Source organism: Cornus florida, unplaced genomic scaffold (assembly GCF_030987335.1).
Source record: "Cornus florida cultivar Cherokee Brave unplaced genomic scaffold, ASM3098733v1 CherokeeBrave_3.0.0_Hap2_Chr11, whole genome shotgun sequence".
Lineage (NCBI taxonomy): Eukaryota > Viridiplantae > Streptophyta > Magnoliopsida > Cornales > Cornaceae > Cornus > Cornus florida.
Genome location: NW_026775581.1, coordinates 28,803,087 through 28,829,821, shown reverse-complemented (window position 1 = coordinate 28,829,821; position 26,735 = coordinate 28,803,087). Strand labels below are relative to the sequence as shown.

Here is a 26,735-nt window from a genome sequence, read left to right as displayed (position 1 = left end):
CCGAATTCCGAATTAAGCGATTTTTGAGTCTAACTTGATTAATTTTTCGTTGTCTATCCATTGGTGTGCTCGGTTACACTTGGATCTTTCTAAAAAAATACCAGTTTGCCCTTGTGGCTAAACTTGTCCGATTTTCCTTATTATTATTATTATTTTTGCTTCCGCTATGCTTTCTTTTGAGTTTCGTGACTTCGAAGTCACGGATGTGTCTTGGGAATGATGTATGTTTCTAAAGACGTTGCTTTCATGTAAAAAGACTATTTTTCCCTTGGGGGCTTGTTTGGTCTTTTTTTGATCTTTTTCTTCCGCGTCAGTTTTCGTGGAGTTCCGTGGTCTCATGGAAGGTCACTTTGGTGTCCTAAGGATGTTGTATATCCCGAGAGACTTGTTTTCTTTTTTCGCTTCTGTATTTAAGATTCGTTATCGGGTCAAACTTCAGTTCATCAGAGGACGCACTGGCTTGAAAAAACCAAGGCCGTCACACGCAGAACAGAGCAGCCCACCCAACACAAGTAGGTCGTAGAACTCCCACAAGCTCCACATACAAAAACCAACCACCACCAAAAGGATCGCAATGAACGTGAAGACAAGAAATCTCGATGATACGAGATGATCTCTCTACAGAGAAACCCTCGACAGCAGCGAGGAACAGCTTCCCTTTATGCATACCAACAGAATTGCAGATATCTGATCATTCAATGGAAGCTCAGCACAAAGAAAAACGAAGATTGGCGCATACACTTTGGGACCACCCCAGTATTTAAAATTGATCACATATCTTTGGGTGAAAGTGTCATAGCTTTCAGGCCTTTGACTGAAGTGATCAAGTGTTTGGTTGTAGAACTAGGTTTGGAAGTCGTCTGAGAGTGTCTGTGGTTGTTTTTGGGAGTCTTGTGGGAATATTCTGAGCCTTGGTATATTATTAAATGGTGTTGCAGACACAGAGAAGATGAGAGAAAGCAAACAAATCCACTGAAATAAAAGTGTGAGCAAGGTCGACATTGTGTTGTTGTACATGTTGAGATGAATGACTGAATGTATCTTCACTTTCATTTGAAGCAAGCCTCAAAGGTAGGTTGTGCTATATATATATATATATATATATATGTATGTATGCATTTATAGCACTCTCTAGCTACTTATTTTTGGTTTAGTATAAGGATTGACTTTCCAGATATGATGTCAACGGCCCTATTATTTAGATCATTTTGAATTAAATTTTTAATAATATTGGGATTGGATTAGATTTGTGATTTCTATGTACTACAATTTTTGTGGATTGAATTTCTTTTTTCAGACAAAATATAAATCTAACGCTCAGTTAAAACTGCAAATATAATATCCTATCTTATCATGTATGGCAGTTTTAACTTTTGGAATAAAGCTGTCTGTTTTCTTTCCTTTCCCTTCAAATGAAGAATTCTATTTCAGTGCAATTTCTTTAGTTTTAAATCATCATATCAGCAGCAGTTGGATTAAGGTTCATCTTCTTATCTTATACCACAAATCAACTATTTATTATATGTAGTCCCAAAACAAAACAAATAAATAAATAATAACAATTTAGTTAAGCATATATATTATAGCAGAAATCACAGTGATGTCAATATTGTGTATGTGACTGTTTTATTTATTTACAAATTTTGGGGGTTCATGAGCACCAAATTAGTACCTTAAAATTAAAACTGAAATAAAGTCAGTTCAGAGAAAATTAATCTGGATTAATTTCGAAACGACTTGACTAACATGCATGTTTAAGATTGTGTTACTTTCGAATTACAACGCAATGGAAAAAATTAACACAATTTGACAAACTTAATTACCTCCTCAATTAATTACCACAAAAAAATCCACACATGAAAATTAACTACATAAAGCACCACAACAATATCTGAACTAACAAAGTCTTTCAGTTTAGTTCACTTTGCCATTTGAAACAATAAATTTGTTTTTCCTTTCAAATCCCCAATCCTTTGGTAAATACTAATGCCTTTAACGCTCATCATTTTGCTTTAAATTACCTGAAATCCCTAACTTTATTCAATCTACATCTTTGTGGTACATTTATACTATCTCTCTGTTTATTGAATTTTATCAATTTGTCACGATTATGGTTCATATTATTAATTAGTGTTCATGTTGACTAATCAATCACTTGTAAGCAAATGGTATTTCTTCACCTTTAAAATTAAAATGTTAATTTTTTAATTAAGTTACATATACATAAAAAGTGGGTGTGCAAGATTCAGATAAAAAAAATAAAAAACATAATTTATATGTGCTCAATATATATAATATGTATATGAAGTATAAGAAAAGGTCACTCTGAATATATCTCTCGACTTTTTCAGTAAAAACGAAAAAAATTGATAAATAAAATGTTGCTCTCAACATTACCAATTTCCACAACTCAGTTTTAAATAAAAGAGAGTATCAGCTCACAATACTTTTAAAACGAAAAAAAAGATGATAAATATTTATTTTTATTTTATTTATCAAAAAGAGTACGTAATAGAGTGATAATTGTATTAGTTGACAAAAAATAAAATTTAAAAAAAATAAATAAAAATATAAAAAGTCATTTTTGTTCAATTTGAATAAAAAAGAACATTTCAAATTGAACAAATTTATCATTTTACACCTCAAAAATTAGAAAATAAAAAGAACATTTGTTGTAAAATGATAATATAATTCTTAATAATAAAAAAAGGACCATTTTCATTTCAGGTGGATTTAAAAATGACACCAAGTCATTTTAATCAATACAGAAGAATATTATAAAAAATTTAGGTCCAAATGTGTCAATTTTCTTCACTATTGTAAAGGTCCGTAAACGGTAGAGGAGTGTTTGCATATTTTTGTTTGTATAATGGAGTTGTGTAGAAAAAAAAATGTAGGAGAGTTTTCTACGAATTCGTTAAGTGGAGATATTTTTACAATTTTTCCTATATTCTATAAGAAGATTTTACAGTCGGTTAACGTACCAGTGTCACATATTTTCTGGCATCAATGTAAATAAGAGATGATTGATATAATGTTATAGGTTTCTCCTATAATACATAAACGTATATAAATAGATGTATATCATCTCCTGCCTCCATTGTGTATTAATTATGCATATATGCAAGAACCGCTAGTCAGTGGCAGGATTGATAAGCTCCGCCTACCTTCAGCTGTATAGGTGGCGAGAATAGTGTCTGATATGTTCTCCAAAATTCTGTGATTAGAGAAAATAAAACATACTAAGACATATTTATTAATTTTATCTATTTAAATTGGATTGGAAAAGAAAAATTTGTTTTTTAGTTACCCAGCACTACTAAAAGGATCTCTGAGTCCATTGAAAAAAATGATGTTACTAGCAAACCTTTGGAGAACCAATTTTATATCCTACATTAAGCCAGGAAAAAGCACTTCTATAACTACCAATAGTTATAAATTAGTATATAATTAACTAGAATAAATATAATAACTATTGGAAGGACTTGAAAAACTAATTATTAAAAAAAAATAAAAATTCAATTCAAAAAACATACATGGCCTCCGTAATGGGTTGTGACCCAATGTGGTCATGGCGTGACGCCATACTTGCTCTTGCAGTCGTTGATGAAGTCATTTGCATTGAAAGGTCTTGGTTGGAACATAGTGTCGTTGCTACCCTGACCTATTGGTATCACCATCTCACTACATGTCTAAATACAAAAAAGGACAAATCTAAGCCATGTGAAAATGGTTTTTTTTCTTTAAAAAAAAAATAATAATAAATTGTTTGTTCTATAATTTATAACAATAGTTTTATGAAACCTTAATTTAAAAAATATATGTTTGTAAAGATCCATCTCATCTCATATGATACGTTTCCCACCCCAAATGTCAAAACTCAAAAGAACAAGGGAACTTACTTGCCATCCCCACCCCCACACTTGTTTGAGTACTAGGTGTAAATTTTAATAATTCGTGCCAAACATTAATCACAAATAAATATGAATTCTAAGATCTTATAATTTCATTATTTTCACATGCTTATGATGCATAATTATAGACTTAGATATATTTATCTCGATCTATGACAACAAACCTTGTTAAGATTAAGTCCAACGTCGAGATCTTTAACAACGACCTAAGCTGCAACTCCAAACAATAGGCAAACCATAGAAACTGATTTCTCTTTCTTAACCTTTTGCACACATAAACATTATACGTGTTGTTTCATTAACATACATAATTGATGGGATATATGTACTTTATAATGAGAGAGAGAGGACCGATTTTCCTTTTAGTAGCCTTAATTCCACTTTCCATCAAAGTAAAGAATAAATAAGAAAACACTTCTCCAATAATTAATTATCAAAAAGGTAATTTATAAGTTGACCAAATAATATAATATTAATCTGATATCTATTTACTTAACTACTAATTAATGAAATATATCACATGTCTAAATCATGAGCCACACAATTAATAAATAATCTTACAATCTCCCACTTGGCCGATATGATAACTTCTATAGTGGTTTAATAAAATAGTCATTAGTGTGCACCATAAATTGGATTGACTCATTAAGGTGGTCATTATAAATACCATGGTAAATAAACTACCAATATGAGTCATGGCAGTTATATATCACTAAATGACATAGTCCTTTCCATGTACCACAACATTAAGCTGGTCATCATAAATACCATGGTAAATAAACTACCAATGCGAGTTATGGTGGTTATATATCACTAAATGATACAACCCATTCTAATAACCTATTTAACATAGTCAATAAATGAAAAATATCGATAATAGTCTAATAATAATGTCTTTTCCAAGACTATTCCTGTTATCATTCATTCAAAACAACATGTACATGTATATATATAAATTAACAGGAAATATTAGAAACACATTTAATGAGATCAAAATATCAAATATATATAAGCATTGTTAAGCAATCAATTAAAAATAATAATCATCATTCACTATATTCAAGACCCATTATTCCAATATGTCCCATAAATGTCTTGGGTGGTAGTCTATTCATTAATTGATCGCAATCATAAGTTTTGTGCTTATATATTCAATAGGCACTCGTTGTTTCTAAACATTTTCTTTAATGATAAAAGTATATCAACTTTATAATACCTATCATTTTTCATACAAGAAGATCAACAATTGCAGCATAAATTTTCAGCAATTTGAAAATGGTACCCATAACTCCAAGTCCTGAAATAAATTCTGCAAAAATAAATTATAATCTCAAAGCATGCTACAAATTAAAAATTCATAATAGACAAAGTAATAATAAATTACTTTGCACTTTTTCATAATATTGTTCCTCCAGCCAAAAGGAACAAAAAACTAATTGTGAATTAATTATTATCCACATATTCATAAAAATGTCTTCTTAAGTATAAGCATATAATCTTTTATCCCTTATTAACTTGTATATATATCAAACTCCATAATATATGCATAAGGAATATTTTTTTCATTTCTTTACTTTCTAGCTAACTCATTCTTTGGAATTACATTAGGCTGAATTTATCCCCTTTTATGTATGGAACAATATTGGTTGAACAATGTTCCATACCAAATCTTTATAGGACTCTTCAATATATGCTTTCTGAGACAATCTTAAAAATCCACGTGATCTAGCTATCATGAAATATTTCTATTCCTATCACGTAAGATGCCTCATTCATGTAACGATCATGGATTTTACAAACCCAGTGTGTCCTGTGATGACCTGAGATGGATCCAAAAAAAAATGCGGAAGCTAAAAAGAACCATGGCCTCTAAAGATGTACATCATCCCTAAGACACAAAAATGGCTTCTTGAGGAGTCCCATGACTCAACGGAAGCAAGAAGGAAATGAGGGTTTTAAAACCCTACAAGAAATGGACCAAGGGTTAAATGGTCATTTTACCCAGAAATGGGTGCCATCGTGCACACCATTGGATAGACAACGAAAAATTAATTAAGATGAACTCAAGAATCGCATGATTTGGAGTCCAAACGAAGGAGAAATGACAAGATGAAGAAAAACGAGCAAAACCCGTTAGTCAAGGGCAAAATGGTCAATTTGTAACTAAGAAGGGAAATTTGACTCCAACCAAGTCCAATAAGGTCCACACAATCTATACTAATTATTTTACAACATTCCAAGAGGTTCTAAGAACTTTGGACAAGAATCCCACAAAACACCCTTTTCCAGTTCGAACCAAATCCCGACACTACTTCACTAAAATTTGAATAACTCCCACTGTGTTTGGAATCTGAAAATGAAATTGGTAGCATTGGAAAGCTGACTCAAAATCCATGAATTTAGGCTCAAGAATCACCCAGAAATGAAGGAGATATGATCGTTTGAAGTTGGAACTTTAGTGCTGAAACATACCAGAGAGACTGTGTGCAAGCAAGCTATTTCAGTCGAGTGCTGAAACATACCAGAGAGACTGTGTGCAAGCAAGCTATTTCGGTCGACCGAAATAGAGTTTTGGCCGACTGAACTGGGTAGAAACTTTTCTAAAAACATGTTTTTGAGGGTTGGTTGGTTCAGTAGACCGAAATAAACCATCGGTTGACTGAAATGGCCCTGAATGGCAATTTTGGCTACTGGAATGAGTGCTTTAGATGTTCAAACAAATACCAAAAGCTATCGGTCAACTGAAATAGAGTTTCGGACGACCGAAATGACTTGAAGAGGTGCAAAAACACTTGTTATGCACTAGAATTGATAAGGCTTCACCCAAGCCTCAAACCCCATCATAGAATGGTTCAAAAACAAACTTTAAAACTATGTAAGCATGCTAACAAGTGTATTTTATATATTGAAGTGTGATACAATGGCCCATGGCCTCATTACATATCATTTACAAAATTTGACATGCCAAACCTCCATAGATGATAAAAATGCATTTCAAAGGCAAAACTTAAGGTTTACATACATACACTTGAATTTTAAAGTTTGTGGCCCTTGGCCTCATGTCATACACTTCAAATACGTTACAAAAAGTGTACTTATGTACACATTACATATTTGGAATAAAAATACAAGTTTTGTCATACAAAGTTACAAATAGGATTTCACGCTAACATTTTCATGAAAATGATACTTCAAGTTTACGAAACTTCCGTGGCTTAGTGTGCATCCCAAACCAAGGTCCCTGTACCTGAAAAATGTCCCCACTACGTGGGTGAGTAACATAAAGCTACTCATAGGAGATGAGCATGCATCGACCTAACATTTTACAATTATATCACCTTAAAGTGAAACATGTTAAAGGGGCTCATGCCACCTAATGTCTATGTCAGAATGAGACTCAGGGATCATCCTCAGCTACTCATGCAATTTAAAGTGAACAACAGCATACAAGTATACATGCTCAAGTATACTAAGCAATGTTAAAACATGTTATACAACATACAAGCATGCATTTTTAAGTATACTAAACCATATGAAGACAAGTCATGTAATATCTAAACATATGTACACAAGTATATATTTTATATGAAAATCTCGTAAATCAAATATACGAACACAAGTATACTAAGGTAAAAGAGATACGCCTAAAACAAGTATGCATGGTACAAGCATACTAAATGAATTTTAAACTCACGGAGCAAGTATACAAGTCCAAGTATACTAAATAGGATTCAAATATTCAAAGCAAGCATCAATTCTCAAGTTACAAGTAATCCATGATTAACAACTTGAAATTAAATGCGAAAACAAATAGTAAAAAGACTAGGACATGTGGTCGCTAGACCAAGCAAGTACCACCTAGTGCGCACTTATGATTTAGAAGACTCTTGTCTCCGTATTAGAGCCAAACCCTAGCCATCACATAAATTATGTCCTCACAAGTTTTCCAAAACCAATAAGTTCAAAACTTATACAAAATCAAATGCAAGTTTCCACATTACATGCATAAGTAAGGTTGAATTCACACAATTCATGTCCTAGAATTTAAGTCTAAATAGCATATAACATGTCATGTCCTCAATATGTAATTTATACACAAAGTAAGAATAGTTTACAACAATTGAACCGCATTACCATTGTAAACCACAAGTACTAAATAAGCTACAATTTAGTATCAAGTTTTCAAGGAAAACAATTGTAATATTCTAACAAGCTATATATACCTACACAAGATATTTTTAAACAAGTTATTCAAGACAATGATACCACACATCATGCTAAATCAAATTACCATCTTTAGAGATGACAAGTACTAATTCTACAACAAGTTAGTAGCATGCTCACAAGGTAATTTAAACATATTACATTTCAAGAGATTATCCACCTAACATGAAATGTCTCTAGATTTCAAATCAATTCCAACTAGGCTCAAATTATTATATGTTAAAGGTCATAACATGGTCTTCACATATATTAGACCTAAAATCAATTTAAGTGACTACAACACTTAAAATAAAATTAATTAAGCTAATTAATTAATTTTTCTCTAGATTTTCAAACATATCCAAATGTCTTCAATTTAACATATGTTAAAGAACTCACCAAGGCCTACTTTAATATCACATTACAAGTTGATTTTATGCTTGATACAACTATGTGAATTAATATTTCATAAAAGATAAATATTAAATGAATCTTGCAATTCTTATTCAAATGCTCCTAATTTAATATATGTGAACAAGTATACCAAGGCCTAAATTACTGGCATGCCATAATTTAATTTCAAGTTACACACCTTCATGAGAATTAAATCTTAAACATAGAAAATAATTAGATTAAATTCTAAAACTAGAACAAAGGCATGCTTACAAGTTGTATATGCTCATATAATAATCAATACAACAATAATATAAACCTAAGACATCCCCTACCTTATTTTGAGATGAAATCTCAAATCCCCACCGAATTGAAACTGCTTCGAATCCGACGATACTCTTAGGTTTTGTCGGGGATAAAACGGTGAACAAGAATCCTAAGGAAGCCCATGAAAATCACAACTTGACTTCAAACCTGAACTCACAAAATGGTCAGAAAATGGGTTCTAATAAGGGGGAAAGATGCGCGTCATCAAGGTGAGCATTAAACGTTAAGGCTGAAGACTTTTCACCAAGGAAAAGCGGTTCAAAGGAGGAGAGAGAAGGTGGCAACCCCATAGTCTTCCATGGCTATAGGCCAAGAGAGGAAGAAGAAGAGAAAATCTGATTTTTCTTCTTAAATCATCATATTTATAGAAAAACCCTAAAAATGCCCCGAAAGGGCCCCGTTGGGTCCGGAAAAGTAGCATTTGAGCAGACACACTCAAACGGCAAAACTCCTTGAATGAAAAAGATTCAAAATGAGAAAATATAAACAACGGAAGAAACGACATCAAAAACCGAGTCCCGAGCAGAGAGACATGCCCCAAACAAGTTCGGCGGCAACTAGGTCCAGAAATCCTGAAACTGGAGAAAAATGACCAGAAGGAAATTCTATGAGTACATGACTTGACAAAATGTGAAAATGAATCCTGTATGAGGATCCAAGCTTAAAACAAGGTATTTTGCAATAACTTTTGTTAATTGCACAATAGCCCCTACAAAAAGGGTTAACTACAAAACTGTCCCAGAATGAAAATATCTTCCGAAAGATGTTTTCTTAGATACCCCTGAAATAAAATATCTTCAAAACATATTTATGAAAAACACCCCAAGAAAAGAAAAAGATTCTGAAGAACTGTGCATCCATGCTCCTATGGACACCGGGAGCAACTAGAGTACTTTTCTGCAAAAGTAAAGATACGTATTTTGTGGAAACCACCTAGAATGAAGATACATGAAGTCAAAAGCCAACTCCGAACATAAAGAGTGAGGATATGCCAACAAAGTGACAAACGGGAAAAAGACAAAGTAGGGAAAAGGACGAAAAGTGAATAATGTCGAAAAACGAAAAATGTGGAAATGACTTGGTCCTCAAAGGAAGTTATCAATTCAAAGGAAAGAGTTTCAGAAACCATTTCCGAGCATTCGAGATGACACTAAGTGACGAGAAACTGAACTCAGAAAAGAATTTTCAACGAAAAAAAAATGCATCCGTAAAATCCTAAGGAAAAAGGAAGGGAAGAAAATAACCGGGTCATTACAATTCATATCTTTCATTTCAAAGTTCTTAGAGATAATTTTTAGTTTCATATAATAAACTAAGATCACTACTAGGAGACAAAATTGATCAATATATAAAATCAGAAATATAAACTTACTCCCACTAACCTTTTGGTATATACACCGATTAATAGTGTTTTTTTTTTAAAACCAAAATAAATAATAGTATCATTGAACTAAATATACCATTGTCGGGAAGCTTGTTTAAGTCCATATATATTGACATCTTAACTTTACAGACCTTATATTATCTACCCTCTAATGTGAAGCCTTCATGTTGATGCATATAGACTTCCTTTTTTCTAAACTCTCATTCATAAAAGTTGTATTCACATCCATTTGATATAGCTCTAAATCATAATAAGCTACTAATGTTATGATATTTTAAGAGAATCCTTCTTAGATACTGTAGATCGAGAAGGTTTCTTTAAAATATCTTCATTCATGGCACTAATCTATTTAGTAAAATCATTACTGTTAATAGCTTCTAAATATGTAACCGAATTCTTATATATCTCAATATTAAAATCAGATTCTTGTAGATATACCACATTAACATCTGGAATATTCGATCTCCTTTCTCTTTGAGACTATCTTAATGTTATTCCTTGTGGTTCTTCTACAATCTATTCATTGGTGATAATCTCATCATAGAGTTGTTGATCATTTAATTATTCTTCGTTGTTATACAGTTCAACAATTGAAGGAACAATTATTTCCTTATAAGTTATGGGTAAATGAATTTGTATCCTAACTTCTTAAATGATCACATTCTTATTTTTTTATCACTCCCACTGATTTAACTGTTCTCAATGAATTCGGCATTTCCAATTTCAACAATTCTTGTACTATGTTTAGAACAGTAAAACTTGTACCCTTTAGATTACGTAACATCCACAACATTATGGGTAACGAGAAATTACTTAACGCATTCCTAACCATATCCATAAAAGTACGATTATGCCTTTCAGCTACACGCTTCTGCTGTGGCATGCATAACATAGTGTATTGAGCGCAAATGCCATACATTTGAAGGAGTTTAGCAAACGGTTAGAGTATCAATTCGTTTCATCATACTTTCCATAATACTCACCACCTCTATATGACCTTACGATTTTCACTTTTCTATCTAGTTAATTTTCAACATCATTTATGTATACTTCAAGAGTACCAACTGCTTGAGATTTCATGCAACAAATAGATATATCCATAACGTGAAAAATCAACTACAAAGACGATAAAATACTTTTCTCCACCAAAAGATGGAACATCAGAAGGTCTACAAGTATGAATAATTTCAAGAAGCTCCATACTTCTTATGGCTCATTTATTTGTGTGTTTGATTTGTTTACCCTTAATACAATCCATCCACACACATACCAAAATCAGTAAAATTTATATTGAGGAGAATCACATCATTTACTAATTTTCCTGACCATTCATTGAATGTTGTCACAGTCTTTTATGCCACAAGATAAATGAATTTTCATTAATTGAGTTACGCTTAATTCTAACATTATGGTGCAAGGTTAAAAGGGTTTTAATAAATAAACTATCAAGTTTGAATTTGCAGAAATCACAAATTAAAATTTCTTGAATAAATATCATTATCAAATTTGAAGGAAAAACTATTATCATAAAGTTCTGAAATAAAATCAAATTATAGGAAATTGAAGAAATATAAAGAGTTTAAAACAATTTAAATAAAATCCATTGTCTAAGACTAAACAAAATATTTCAATGGTTTCAACAAAACTTTTTCCCAATTCTCATAAATAAGAAATTCTCATTTGAATTTGTGGTTTAGGTCATAAGAAATCCTTACATCTATTAGAAGCATAAACATTAGTACATAAGTCAACATAACATGTATTAGAAAGAATTTCAATAAGTAATTTAAAATATACAAAACCCAAAAGTTTACCATTCTTTTTCGAACCATTCTTTATGTTTCATGTAATCTTTCTAAAAGTTTTGAATACATAAATGACACTTTTTACATTATTACATTCCTTTCTTTTAATAGATTGACTAAAGTCTTTTATTTTTGGGTGTTGCTCACTTAATGCCCTTTCAAGCTTCTTCCCAAATTTCTTTATAACTTCTTGAGTCATGAGATTAACATAATAATTATTTTGCTGCTTAAGCCTTGTCTCCTCCTAAATTAACATAATGGTCAATTATTTCACTTTCTACTTGTTTTAATAGCCTTGTCTTAACATAATGGTCAAAAAATGACCTTACAGAGTAGACAAGAAACTAAGAATAAATTGAACGAGAAAATTCTCATCCACAATCATCCCTATGGTTCTCAATTTTGCAGCAATATTAGTTATCTCAAAATTATGTTCATACATGGTACGAGTACCAACAAAAAATGCATAATAGTGATATTAATCAATAAATTTTATTTTAGATATTTATCTACAATACGAAAACATTTTTTTAGTCAAGTATTCCTTAGCATTATCACTATGGGGAATAATTATTTACATAACTAGAATGCTTAATCTGCTCGATCTTTAAGCTTTATGGAGAATCTTTTCTTCCTCACTGTCTTCATTAGTAATAACAGCAGGTTTCTCAATTTAAAATGCTAAATCAAGATCTAGTACACCTAAATTTTGAACTTAACTTACTTATTCAATTATGAGAAGTTAGTCCTATTGAGAATCAGAACAGGTGTAACATACGAATTAAGGAATGTAATAAAGAAACATAATAAGATAAAATGCTCACAACAATAATACTTTGAGTTAACAACACGTATATATAACTTAGAATATAAATACAATGTATAACTATAGTACCCCTTTGGGTGACAACTATAAAATACTAATAATGATGCTTACGTGTATTTATATGTATATCTTTATTGTTAATGCATTATTTAATTAAACAGATAAGTTGCCTTTGGATATCCTATATCTACCTAGTTAAAAAATACATACAACCCCTTAATGTTCATTTAAACACTTGAAAATCAATTCCCTTTGGGGAATTATTTCTCATAATTGAATAAACTCAATATTTATGAATTTCACAAGAAATCATAAGCATCAATAATTTATGAAATATTGCAATTATGTTTACTACTAAAATTAATTTTCATCAACCATTATGGTTAGGCCACTTTGGCAGCTACCAACTTTTTCATAATATGAATATTAAATTAGCCAGTGATTAATTCATCATTAATTATATTTACTACTAAAATTAATATTTATCAATCATTATGGTTAGGCCATGTTGTCAACTACTAACCCTCATATAATATGAATATTAAATTAGCTAGTTACTAATTTATCATTAATTTATCCATTTAACATTATACACACATACTCATACTGAGCGATCCAAATTTATATAGGTTCGATCCTAGAAACTTAATAGTCTAAAATTCAACAAAATATCCTTTTACTTTATATACATAATAAAATATATTATTTTTTATTTTTGGACTTGAAGATCATAATTGAATCAATCTAAAATTGACTCTCCATCATGTATGTATGTATGAGTATAAAAACAATAATTTATTTGCTTGTCTAACAAAATTAAATTAAATTTCTAGACTCAAACATCATTCCAAAAATTTAAATTTGTGACAAAATAAATTAATAGACATCATTTTATTATAAAAGAATATTTTCTTTGAATCAAAAGCCATTAGACAATAATCGATATACTATTTCTTTAAAACAATAAAAAACACAGGATATTAAAACATTCAATTCCATGTGTTATTCCAATCATGCACGGAAATCAAAAAACAAACTCATACATATACTTCAACAATCAGGCAATTCAATAAGGCTAAGAAATCAATTTATGAAATTCAATTTACAGGCTCAGAATCGATACATGTTAACCAATATAAATTCATCAACTGATTGATCCATTATGCACCCATGACTTATCATTAATCCATGACAATACCCACAGTTCCAAAACAAAATTAATTATTTAATTATTTAATTTTACTTTATATATATATATATATATATATATATATATATATATATGTTATTTATGCAAACTTTAGTGGAAAATAACGGGTTCCTAAACTATGCTCTGATATCACATGTAAACTTTAATAATTCATGCCAAACATTAATTACAAATAAACATGAATCTCAAGATCTTATAACTTCATTATTTTTACATGCCTATAATGTATAAATATATACTTAGATATATTTACCTCGATCCATGATGGCAAATCTTGTTGAGATCAAGTCCAATGTTGAGATCCTTTACAAATGAACTAAGCTGCAACTTCAAACAATAGGCAAAACATGGAAATTGATTTAATTCTCTTAGCCTTTGGAACACATAAACATTATACGTGTTGTTTTCATTAGCATATATAATTGATGGGATATATGCATTTTATAATGGCAGAGAGAGGACCGGTTTTTCTTTTAATAACCTTAATTCCACTTTCCATCAAAGTAAGGAATAAATAAGAAAACACTTCTCCAATAATTAATTACCAAAAAGGTAATTTATAAGTTGACCAAATAATACAATATTAATCTGATATCTATTTACTTAACCACTAATTAATGAAATATATCACATGTCCAAATCATGTGGGCCACATAATTAATAAATAATCTTACAGCAAGGTTTCCAATGTCATTAATATAGCATGTTGTATTCCCTATACCAGCAATAACGCCAGCAAATATCCGGCCAAGAATATTAGTTCCTTCAGGTGCTCCATCAATGCCACTACAGATTAGAGTAATTGGATATGTTGCTGGACCATCATATTGAGCTGCTTTACTATACATATCTTCCAAGTAGATCTTGAGCTCATACAAATATCCAAAGGGCCTGAGCTGATAAGCGCCGAATATTATATATTCAAGCACCCTTATTTACATTAGTTAAGTCCATTAATTGATTATATTGTATATATTAGCTTCATTTGCGTGTTTTTGTTTATTTTCAGGTTGTTCCCCAAAGATGGCTAAAAAGTGAAGTTTTGTTGAGTTTGTGATAAATCAAAACACGCCATTGCTGAGAACACCAATCTATGTCAACCAAAGATACTGAGGGAAGAATTTTCTCAAGTGGATGCCATAGCTCACAAATTCTATCAATTAATGGCACCACATCTCTCTCCTTCCTTGTCTCAAAATTCAGCAAGTGCAGTGTGTGCATCATACACTAGCCCATTCCATCTCTCGGAAGATTGCCCCACATTAGAGCAATTTCCTAGTAACAATCAAGAGCAAGCAAATGTTATGTTTTCTAGGCCCGGAAATAATCCGTATTCCAATACCTATAATCCGTAATAGAGAGATCATCCGAATTTTTCGTGGAGGCAACCCGCCCCACAAAATTCGAATTTTCAAAATCAAGGGCATCAAAATCAGCCCTCTTCTCAGTTTCAAAATAGGCAATTTTAAGCCTCTTCAGGTTACCATCCACCCTATAATTCAAATGTCTTTACTCTATCTCCTGTGTTTCCGACTGATAAAATTCTCGCAAATGATGGAATCCCTTAACAAGCAACTGTTGGAATCCAATAAGTAACTTTTGACATCATTGCAGCCCACTCTCCAAATGGTTCATTCCCATACTCAGTCAATAGCTAAACTTGAGAATCAAGTGGGACAAATAGCTAATTCAATGAACCAACTTCTTCAAAGAGATAAGGGAAAGGTTCCCGCTCAACCATTTGAGAATCCTAGAGGGATGCATGTGATTGACGAAACCCCTCCTCTGAGTGGGCCTATTCATGAACAAGTCCAAGCAATCACCACCCTTTGAAGTGGTCGAATTATGGACAACAAGTATCTAATCCAAATTTCAATCCTGAATATCCAAAGTCTAGCACTGAAAATTCCAAGCTTGTCACCCCAAATGTGGAGACTTCTTATGAGCCTAAGGCTCCGTTTTCTCAACGTCTCCAAGAGTCGACACATTTTGGGAACAAAAGTTGCAAAATTCAAGACATGTGGGAGGTCTTTAGGCAAGTAAAGATCAACCTTCCTCTCTTGGATGCTATCAAGCAAATCCTTCCCTATGCAAAATTTCTTAAGGATTTGTGTACTCAAAAGCACACTTCCAAGAATCATTTACCAAAGAAGGTAAGACTAACTGAAAATGTGAGTGCGATCATTCAGCACAGCACTCCTCCAAAGTATAAGGATCCGGGCGCCCCAACAATCTCGTGTGTCATTGGTGACAACAAGATAGAAAGGGTTCTCCTTGATTTAAGAGCGAGTGTGAACTTGATTCCATATTCAGTTTACTTACAACTTAGGTTGGGGGATCTTAAGCCAACCTCTATGGTCTTGCAGTTTGCCGACATATCGGTCAAGCACCTACGGGGCATTCTTGAAGATGTCATCATCAAAGTGGACAAATTCTACTTCCCGGTAGACTTTGTGGTTCTTGACACGGAACTAGTCCATGATCCAAATAAACATATTCCTGTGATCCTCGGTAGGCCTTTCTTAGCTACGACTAATGCTTCGATAAATTGCCGAACTGGGGTGATGGATATTGCCTTTAGAAATATGTAAGTCAAACTCCATATTAGCCACGCAACTCAACATACTTCCGAAGAAGATGATTGTTTTCTTATTGATGTGGTAGATGAAGTGGTCAAAGAATCTCTCCCCTTCATTCTAAGCAAAGATCCTCTTGAAACTTATATGTCACACTTTGATTTTGCAAACTTTGATATCAATCAATCCATCTAAGAAGTAAATTCTTTGCTCGACATTGGTGCTATCATGGATTATCCTCTTTGGAAAATGTCAAGAGAACTACTTCCTCAACTTTCAACTACTCCTCCGGTCCCTTCCTTAAAATCTCCACCATAACTTGAGTTAAAGCCGCTCCCAGTCCACCTTAAGTATTTGTTTCTTGGTGCAAATAAAACTCTTCCAGTCATCATTGCATCAGACCTTTTAAAGGTCCAAGAAAATAGCCTTTTAGCGGTGCTACAAGAGCACAAAGAAGCTATTGGCTGGGCTGTGGCTGATTTGAAAGGAATTAACCTTTCTATTTATATGCACTGCATTTATATGGAGGACGACGCAAAACCTTCTAGAGAGGTATAACACCGGTTAAATCCTAACATGAAGGAAGTGGTCATAAAAGAAGTGATCAAGCTACTAGATGCGAGAATCATTTGCCCTATCTCTGATAGCAAGTGGGTAAGCCCCACTCAAGTGGTTCCCAAGAAATCCAGCCTCACCGTTGTTGAAAATTCAGTGGGAGAGCTTGTGTGACAACGCACTACCACCGGGTGGCGTGTGTGCATTGACTACCGGAAACTCAACTCTACCACTAGGAAAGATCATTTCCCACTTCCATTCATTGATCAAATCCTAGAGAGGCTAGCCGGCCAAAGCTACTACTGTTTCCTTGATGGTTATTCTGGCTAGAACCAAGTGGCAATTGATCTGCAAGATTAAGAGAAGACCACATTCACATGTCCCTTTGGTACATTTTCCTATAGACGCATGCCCTTTGGGCTATGTAATGCACCGGCAACTTTCCAAAGGTGCATGATGTCTATATTTTCCAATATGGTTGAAAAGTTTTTGGAAGTATTCATGGATAATTTTTCCGTCTTTGGATCTTCCTTTGACTTATGTCTCCAAAATCTATCCCTTGTGCTTCAAAGATACAAGGAGACAAATCTTATTCTAAGTTGGGAAAATAGTCATTTTATGGTCCAAAAGGGCACTGTCTTGGGACATGTTATTTCAAAAAGGGGAATTGAGGTCGACAAGGCCAAAGTCAAATTGATCTCTAATCTTCCTGCACCAAATTCTGTCCGACAAATCCGTTCCTTCCTTGGTCATGCCGGTTTTTATCGCCGCTTCATTAAAGATTTTAGTAAAATATCCCGGCCCTTGTGTAATCTTCTTGCCAAGAATATTCCATTCAATTTTGATGAAACTTGTTTGGAAGCTTTCAAGAAGCTCCGTACTCATCTCTTTTCAGCCCCAATCGGGGAACCGCCTAACTGGTCTCTTCCATTTGAGATCATGTGCGATGCATCCGATTATGCATTGGGTGCGGTTTTTGCCAGCGTGTGGACAAGTTACCACATGCTATTTATTATGCTAGCAAAACTCTATCGGATGCTCAATTGAATTACACCACCACAAAAAAAAAGTTGCTAGCCATGGTATATGCCTTGGATAAATTCCGTTCTTACCTTCTTGGATCCAAGGTCATTATCTTTTCAAACCATGCCACTCTACAGCATTTGCTCGCTAAAAAAGAGACTAAACCTCATCTAATTCTATGGATACTCTTACTCCAAGAGTTTAACATTGAAATCCGAGACAAAAAAGGGACAGACAATGTTGTCGCTGACCATCTCTCTCGTTTACTCATTGAGAAATCTTCTGAATTTGCAGCAATTTGTGATTCCTTCCTGGATGAGCAATTGTTTTAGATTTCTTACACAAATCTTCCATGGTTCATGGATATTGTCAATTACCTTGCGGTAGGAAAAATTTCGTCCAAATGGTCCAAATAAGAAAAAGACCGGTTCTTCTCCCAAGTCAAAAATTTCTTTTGGGAAGATCCAGAGCTATCCAAGTATTGCCCGGATCAAATTATCCGGCGGTGCATTCCTGAAACTGAATTCTCCAGTGTCCTGAATTTCTGCCACACGCTTGCATGTGGAAGCCATTTCAGTGCCAAGAAAACCGCTGACAAAGTCCTTTAAAGTGGATTCTATTGGCCTTCTTTGTTTCGGGATGCTTACAATTTTTGTAAGTCATGTGAACATTGCCGAAAGCTCGGATCCATGTCTAGAAGCGACATAATGCCTCTGACCCCTATCTTAATCATAAAAAATTTTGATGTATGGGGAATTGACTTCATGGGATCGTTTCTATCCTCTTATGGCTATGAGTACATTCTCGTAGCAGTGGATTACGTGTTTAAATGGGTTAAGGCGAAGGCTACCAAAAAAAATGATCATAAAGTTGTGGTCAAGTTTGTCCAATCAAACATCTTTAGTTGATTTGGTACGCTGAGAGCCCTCATTAGTGATGATGGCGGTTCTCATTTCTGTAATCGCTATCTCAAATCTGTCCTTCTTAAATACTCTGTCACTCATAAGGTTGCCACACCTTACCACCCTCAAACGAGTGGTCAAGTGGAAGTATCTAATCGTGAGATCAAGCATATTCTAGAAAAAAAATGGTTCGACCGGACCACAAAGATTGGTCATTGAGACTAAACGATGCACTTTAAGCCTACCGGACAGTGTATAAGATGCCCATTGGCATGTCACCATATCGACTTGTCTTTGGCAAAGCTTGTCATCGCCCGGTCGAATTAGAGCACCGTGCTTTTTGGGCCATAAAAAGGCTCAACTTTGATCTTAAACAAGCCAGCTCTACTCATAAATTGTAGCTCAATGAGCTTGAGGAAATACGAAATGATGCGTATGAAAACGCCAAAATCTATAAGGCAAAGACTAAAGCTTTTCATGACAAGCACATTGTCAACAAGTCTTTTGCCCCCGGATAAAAAGTTTAGCTTTTCAATTCTAGATTGAGACTCTTTCCCGATAAAGTCTGTTCACGGTGGGATGGTCCATATGTCATCATATCCATCTTCCCTCATGGTGCAATTGAACTTCAAGATCCTACCAATGGATCTCTCTTTAAGGTTAATGGCCAACAGCTTAAACCTTATGTTGATGGCATAGTCCTGATCCAACAAGTCAAAAAAGTCCTATTGACGGACCCAATTTACGAGGACTGATGTGGCATCATTGTTCGTTTAGCTATCGACGTTAAATTTAGCACTCATGGGAAGTAATTCTTCCAATTTCCAAGCATCCCTCCTTCAAGTTGCCTTGGCCAAGAATTTTTCAGAAATTAGCTAAGTATAGCCAAAATGTGACCTCTTACAGAATTGTCTCGAATTACGTTCCAAAGGTCACATTCAGCTTTTTTAGTCGTTTTAAGATCTCGGTACCATTCTCGGAATTTTTCAAGGTCATGAGCAATTTTCTCAAAAAATCCAAAAATCACGGGAAATTCGGGCATCAAAAATTCCGCTTTTGCAAATGAGCTCCGATTCTCGTTCTGAAGGTTCTACAAGGTGTCCAGGGTTAATAGGACCTTAAATTTCAAATTTGGGAATTTTTTGACCTCGGCCCGACCTCCGTTTGGCCAATTTTCCAATTTAGGAAGTTAATGTTCAACCAAGCATTGCAGGCGCCTGCAAATTTCTAACGAGCGCCTGCCCAAATGGGCAGTAAGTTTGCAAGACTGCGGGCACCCACCAATTACATGCGGGCGCCCGCCGATTTAGGCAGTGAGCTTAGAAAATTGCGGGGCCCCGCTGAGAATTGCAAGCCCCCGCCATTGGTCTACATCAGAGCATGGTCAGGCCCTTGACATAGTGCCGGCACCCGCCACCCTTCGCTGGTTCAATAAAATGGGCCATCTCAAGGCCCATTTCAAAATCTCATAACCCCCCTCCCTCTCATTTTAGCGATTCGGCACTCCCTTACCCTCTCAACCCTTCATTTTTTTCACTCCCATCTTGCCATCTCCTATCTCCATCATCCTTCTACCCAACCTTCTTCTTTAATCCTCCTAATTTTATCTATCCTTTACCAAGCAAGAGGGCTTGTATTGCTTCCTCCTTCACCTTGGGTAAGTTTCTAGCACCCTCTTTTTCTTTCAATTTTTGATCATATGGAGGCTGGGATTGATTGTCTGGAGGTGTTATATTTGTTTGGGACTTGTAGTTTGTCAATTACAGGTAAAAATTTTGGGGTTTTCACATCTTTAATTCCCTTTTGTCTTTCTTCCTAATTTTTGTGCACCAGGTGTTCGATGAATTGCCCAAGCTAACTTTTTCTTCCAAATGGTGCCCAAAACCTCTTCTAAGTGTGCTTGCTCATCCGAGGGACCATCTGAGGAACCTCCCACGCCAAATTGGGCTAATTGGCCCATTGAAACCGATGCTAAATTGTCATCAAAGATGGCTTCGAAGACAATCCGGAAATGGCGTGGGCGGTCAAAAAATTGACAAACCGTGGCCTAAAATCTCTATTCAAGCCATGCGTTAGCTCTTTCTATCCGCGCATCGTTCGCTAGTTCTTTTCCAACATATTTTATACATGTGCAGAGCCAGACACCATTAAGACTACCATTGATGGCGCAGCTTTTGAATTCAACATTCAGGACCTTGCCACGGCTTTGGTGTGTCCATTAGTATCTCCGATTGATGAGGCAATCCTGCCATTGTACGTTGACCCTTCAGCTGATCTGCAATTATTAGACATTATGGAGGAAATTTGCAACAACCAGTATACCGGGAATCGGAAGTCGAGCACCAATAAGTCATTCCTCCTGTGCCAGCTTTGGTTCTTGGACTCCGTCCTGGACAAAAATGTCCTCCCCGTCCCTAAGCATTCTGAACGTAAAGGGACTTTTCTGAGCTCCCTCTATGCGGCGGAGAAGGGGTAATGGTTTTCTGTCCCGCAGCTTGTCTGGGACCAATTTCTCAAGGTCTACAATGACCTAATTATGATGCAGTCGAACAATGCCATCACTTGGGCGTTCCCTTTCCTATACTTGATTGTCAAGCTACTAAAAAACAAAGGGTTCAACCCACCCCGTAATGAGGAGAAGAAGAAGGATATGTATCTTTTCGACCTTGGCGCATGGAAGTCGAGTACCATCCAGCTTAAGACTTCTCGTCAGGCCTGCATTGGTGATGTGTTGGACTGGGGAGGTCAGGCTATCCCTGTTGCTCCTGCGCCTGTTGCTCCCGGACCTGTTGTGCCGCCGCCGCCACCTGCTATGTCCCGTGCCGATTATGTCTCTCTTAGCGCTAATATTGATGCACTTCACCTGCGAGTCAGAAACGTCAAGGGCGCCCTTACGAACATCCATAAGGAGGCTCAGGAGGGACAGAAGGTGTTGCAGGCCATGCTACAGTCCTTGATTGATTGCTCGTCAGGCGGCGCCGGTGGCTCATCATTCACCTCGATGATGGAGTGATTTTATGCTTTTAGTATTTATTTTGCTTTCTAGTAGTACTCTTTTGATTTATTTTGGGCCGCTTTTGGCATTACTTTCAGTTCGTATTTTGAACTCATAACTGCAATTGTGTTGCTATTTTGTATGAACACTTCATTTTTAGTTAAATAAAATTGCAATTATTTATATTTATCTTTGTCTCGATTTATATGATGCTTATTGTGTATAGATGTGTTTTGACATGTTTTTAGAATCAAGTTTGGGGGCGTTACTTCTGGAATTCGCATGGTGGTCTGTTTACACCGCCACTGATTTTTCCTTCACTTGGTATTATTGCTCTTTGTACCCTCTTTTTTAAATTCCAATTCCATCATTTATCTTCTCACATTGAGGACAATGTGACATTTAAGTTTAGGGGTACATTATTGCATTTTTTGTATTACATTATTATTGCATTTTGTTTGCATGCGCTAATTGTTCATATAAAGTAATAAAAATCATTTTTTAGAAAGCAATGATAGAGTAATCTTGGAACTTGTTGGAGATTGAAACATGTATTTAATACTTCGTATATAGAGGCAAATGATAGTTTTGAAAATAAAGAAAAATCTGAAATGATTATGTTGATTCAAACCGGTTTGTATAAATGCTTCAATTAGATTTACGTTGGATTTCATACTCTTATATGCTTCATATTGCACAGATGCACACCAGAACCTTAATTGTGAGGCATGTAAGCTGATTTACCTTGATCATGACTCAGTTGATTTGAATTGATGACCCTAATGAATGGATATCTTTGGCATTGAATCTCTAAATAAAAAAATAAAAAAAATAATAAGGATAATGACTAACTTAAGTTCGTAGTCTTACTAACTCGAGTTATTAAGCCCTTGGAGTGTCCTTACACTCAGCACCCTAAAGCTTAAGGGACTTAGGCATTGCATGGTCATTCACAAAAATAAAAATAAATAAATATGGTTCGTTGGAGTTCATAGCCTTACCAACTCGAGTTATTAAGCCCTTGGAGTGTTCTTACACTCAGCACCTTGAAGCCGTCCAATTTGGGAGTTACTGGCCTAACACTTGCTACATGGGTTGGTTAGAAAGGTTAAGGGACTTTAGCATTGCACGACCATAATATGTATTAAAAAAAAATGTGTGTATTTTGAATAAATCATGCCTTAGAGACCTCATTTAAAAGGGAAAATCAATGATTTGAAAACTGTGGTTTTGAAATTGGAAAATAAAAGTAAAAGCCACATATTGGGAATCCGGTTCACTTTCATTGAAATTAGAGTTGATTTCTATTAAAAAGATGACAATTGAAGTATTTATATAGACTATGATGTTGATGCATGAGAATTGAAATGTGTTTAACTATTGTATTACATCAAGGCTTCATATACACAAGGTAGTCTGCAAAATGATTCTGTCTCCAATATTCTATCTGTTCCAAGTTATAATTGAGCTGTGTGCATTGTCTTGCACCATAGTCGATGTATGTTGTTAGCATTGCAAATGTTGTCATCTTTGTTAAGATCTTCATTTTTGGTTTTGCTATGGGACTAACAAAATGTAAGTTTAGGGGTGTAATAAGCGCCGAATATTGCATATTCAAGCGCCCTTATTTGCATTAGTTAAGTCCATTAGTTGATCATATTGTATATATTAGCTTCATTTGCGTGTTTTTGTTTATTTTCAAGTTGTTCCCCAAAGATGGCTAAAAAGTGAAGTTTTGTTGAGTTTGTGATGAATCAAAGCACGCCATTGCCGGGAACCTTCATTTTTGGCCAAGCCAGTGTCCCATTGAACTCCTAGTTATCCCTGCAAAAAGTGCTAGCCGCGATAAGTGCGTTAACGGACCGAGCCAAAAGCAGCCTGGCAGCAGTGAAGTTCAACTTTGTTCTTCATTTTTGACCCACCAAACTTGATAATTGGACTCCCATTAAAACTTAACGTACTTAGATCTTTGAGTTAGCTTTCCAAATCATCAAATGGTTCATCATTTGGAGTTCAAAATAGAGAGTTATGGCCTTTTTACCAAAGGTACGCAAAGCTGAGGACAACTGCGGGAGCCCGCAAGGAAGCTACGGGTGCCCTCTAAAATTGGGTAGTGGGGTTGTGAAGCCACGGGCGCCATCCAAAATTGGCAGTAGCATTGTTACAGCACGGGCGCCCGCCGATTTGCGTAAAGTTGGTCACCCACTCCATGATTTTGCTCAAGCTGTTCCCTTTGACCTAAAAGTGTGGTCTGCATTCTTCTAGGAGTTTAAAGCCACGAAATTAGAGTGGTTGGGAGGCTATCTTGGATATAGGGAAGGCTTGTATGGTTGTAAAGGGGGATCTCACATTGCAAGACATTTTTAGAGAGGGCAATATTGAGTTCTTGTGAGTTTGGCTTATGGGTGACCTCTAGCTGCAAAAATGGAAGGGTTCCTCATCCTTTCTCCTTCCTCCTTTGCTTCTATGGGTAACTAACTCCCTTTCTATGGAGGTGATGAAGCTTTTCCTTGTAAGCATGCCTTAGTTCTGGTTTAAATTTGGGGAACAATGTATATATGTGGTTATTTCATAATCTAGAGCACTTTGCATGTTGTAATAGATATTGACTTCTATAAATGATCATGTTGAATCTATTATCTTGTCTTAGATTGTATGTTCTCATAGTTGTATGGCTTGTATTTTCACGGTGATAATGAAAATGAGATTGTGGAATGGTTTTAATGGCATGGTGTTTGAGAATCTTGATAGTTCATGGCTTAGGTCCTTCCTTTGATGGTCTATTCTTGATTTTTAACTTCATGTGCTTGTATCATTTGATTGAAGACTTGATAATCTTTAGCTTAGTGAGCATGTCTAAGGGCTACACGCTAGTTTAGGTAGTTCAAGCATGTAAAACTTTGATAGGTTATTCTTGCCTCTTGATTTCATGAATTTCTTGAAGATAATGTTGCAACTTTGTGTTGCTACATATCATGGCTACTATATACGTTGTTTTTCCAAGAGTACCATAATCTAGCATGTTTATAGGGATGGTAATGGATTCACTTCCCTAGTCCTCTCTACCTAGATTTCCTTTCTCTTAATTCCTTTAATTTATTGTTTATGCACATTTTAATTCCAAGTCACTTAGTGACAAACCAAACAAAAACTCTACACTCCTTTCATCAAGCTAAGTGAATTCAAAGACCTTAGTTGCCATAAACTAACAATCTCAGTGGTTCGATTTACCCGTCCAATAGCCCTATTTCACAATGATTTGTGCTATTGCAAAGGGTTAATTATTATTGAGATCGTCGCCGGATCACATCAGCCAATTTAAAAATCATTTATTTTTATCAAAAAAATTAAACAAAGTAACTAGTGGATATATAGTGAATATTTAACTAAGACTAGGTTAAATTTTATGAGCAAGTCTTGAATCTCTGGCTCTGGATTGAAGACCATTCTGCCGAGAAGTGCATTATTAATTTCAAGCCATGAATTTCGTATAGTTTGGTAGCAAGATTCACTGGCTTCCTGCAACAACATTAATTTCATCACGCCTATATGACTGACTTGAATGGGATCACTGTTCAAAGAGAAAACAATGGTGAATTTTGTACCTTGAAATCTTTTATGACACCCACAACAAACATGTTTTCTGGACTCATGCCATCAAAGTAAAGGATAGGTGCTGATGAGGCTAGAGCTCCAAGGGCAATGTGGGGATATTTCAACCGAAACCATGATGCAAGCACTGAAAATTTTGAAGTATATATAATGTGGGTATTAATTGGAGAAAAAATTAATTAATGATGTAAATAAATATATGTATCATAGTTTGTTGCTTCATTACTTCCTCCATAGGATCCTCCAAAGAGAATGACAGAAGATTTTTGAGCAGTAAATTTCTCTTTAACGTACATGATTATTTCTGCATAATCTGCTAATGCTTGAGCCGAGTTGAAATAACCGCAAATAGTAACACTATTTGTGACTTCATCAAATGTTCCGAATAGAATTGATTCTCTATAGTACCGATGCTAATGACCAAACAAACATATTAACATTAAGAATACTATTAAAACCAAATTAATTAAACACTAAGAAGTAAAGATAGAGAGGTACATGTTGGATTTAGTACATACCTCTACATAGATTAAGAAAGCTTTAAGATAAGCGGTATTATCATTCATAAATCCAACACTATATGTGATCTGACCATCATCTAATGGAGCCTCATCCCCAAAATAAATGAAGATTGACGAATGCACATTGGGACCACCCTAGTATTTAGAATTGATCACATATTTTTGTTTGAAAACGACATAGCTTTCTGGCCCGTAATTGAAGTGATCAAGTGTTTGGTTGTAATAAAAGATTTGGAATCTTGTGAGAGTGTTTGTGGTTTTGTTTTGGGGTCTCATAGGAACGCATTGAGCCTTAGTATATTGTTATTATATGGTGGTGTTGTAGACACGATAATAATGGTAATGGTTGACAAGATGATGGAAAGTAAAGAAACCCACTTGTATAAAAGTGTAAGCAAGGTCGACATTATAATGTACGTGTTGAGATGAATGAATGAATGTCTCTTCACTTTCAATTGAAGAAAGCCCTAAAAGGTTGTGATATATATA

General features: G+C 34.7%; 1 pseudogene; it reads right to left on the bottom strand.

The window, feature by feature from the left end:
- Positions 1-478: 478 nt before the first annotated feature.
- Positions 479-26,522, bottom strand: LOC132280921 (uncharacterized; annotated as a pseudogene).
- Between the last annotated feature and the right edge of the window lie 213 nt (positions 26,523-26,735).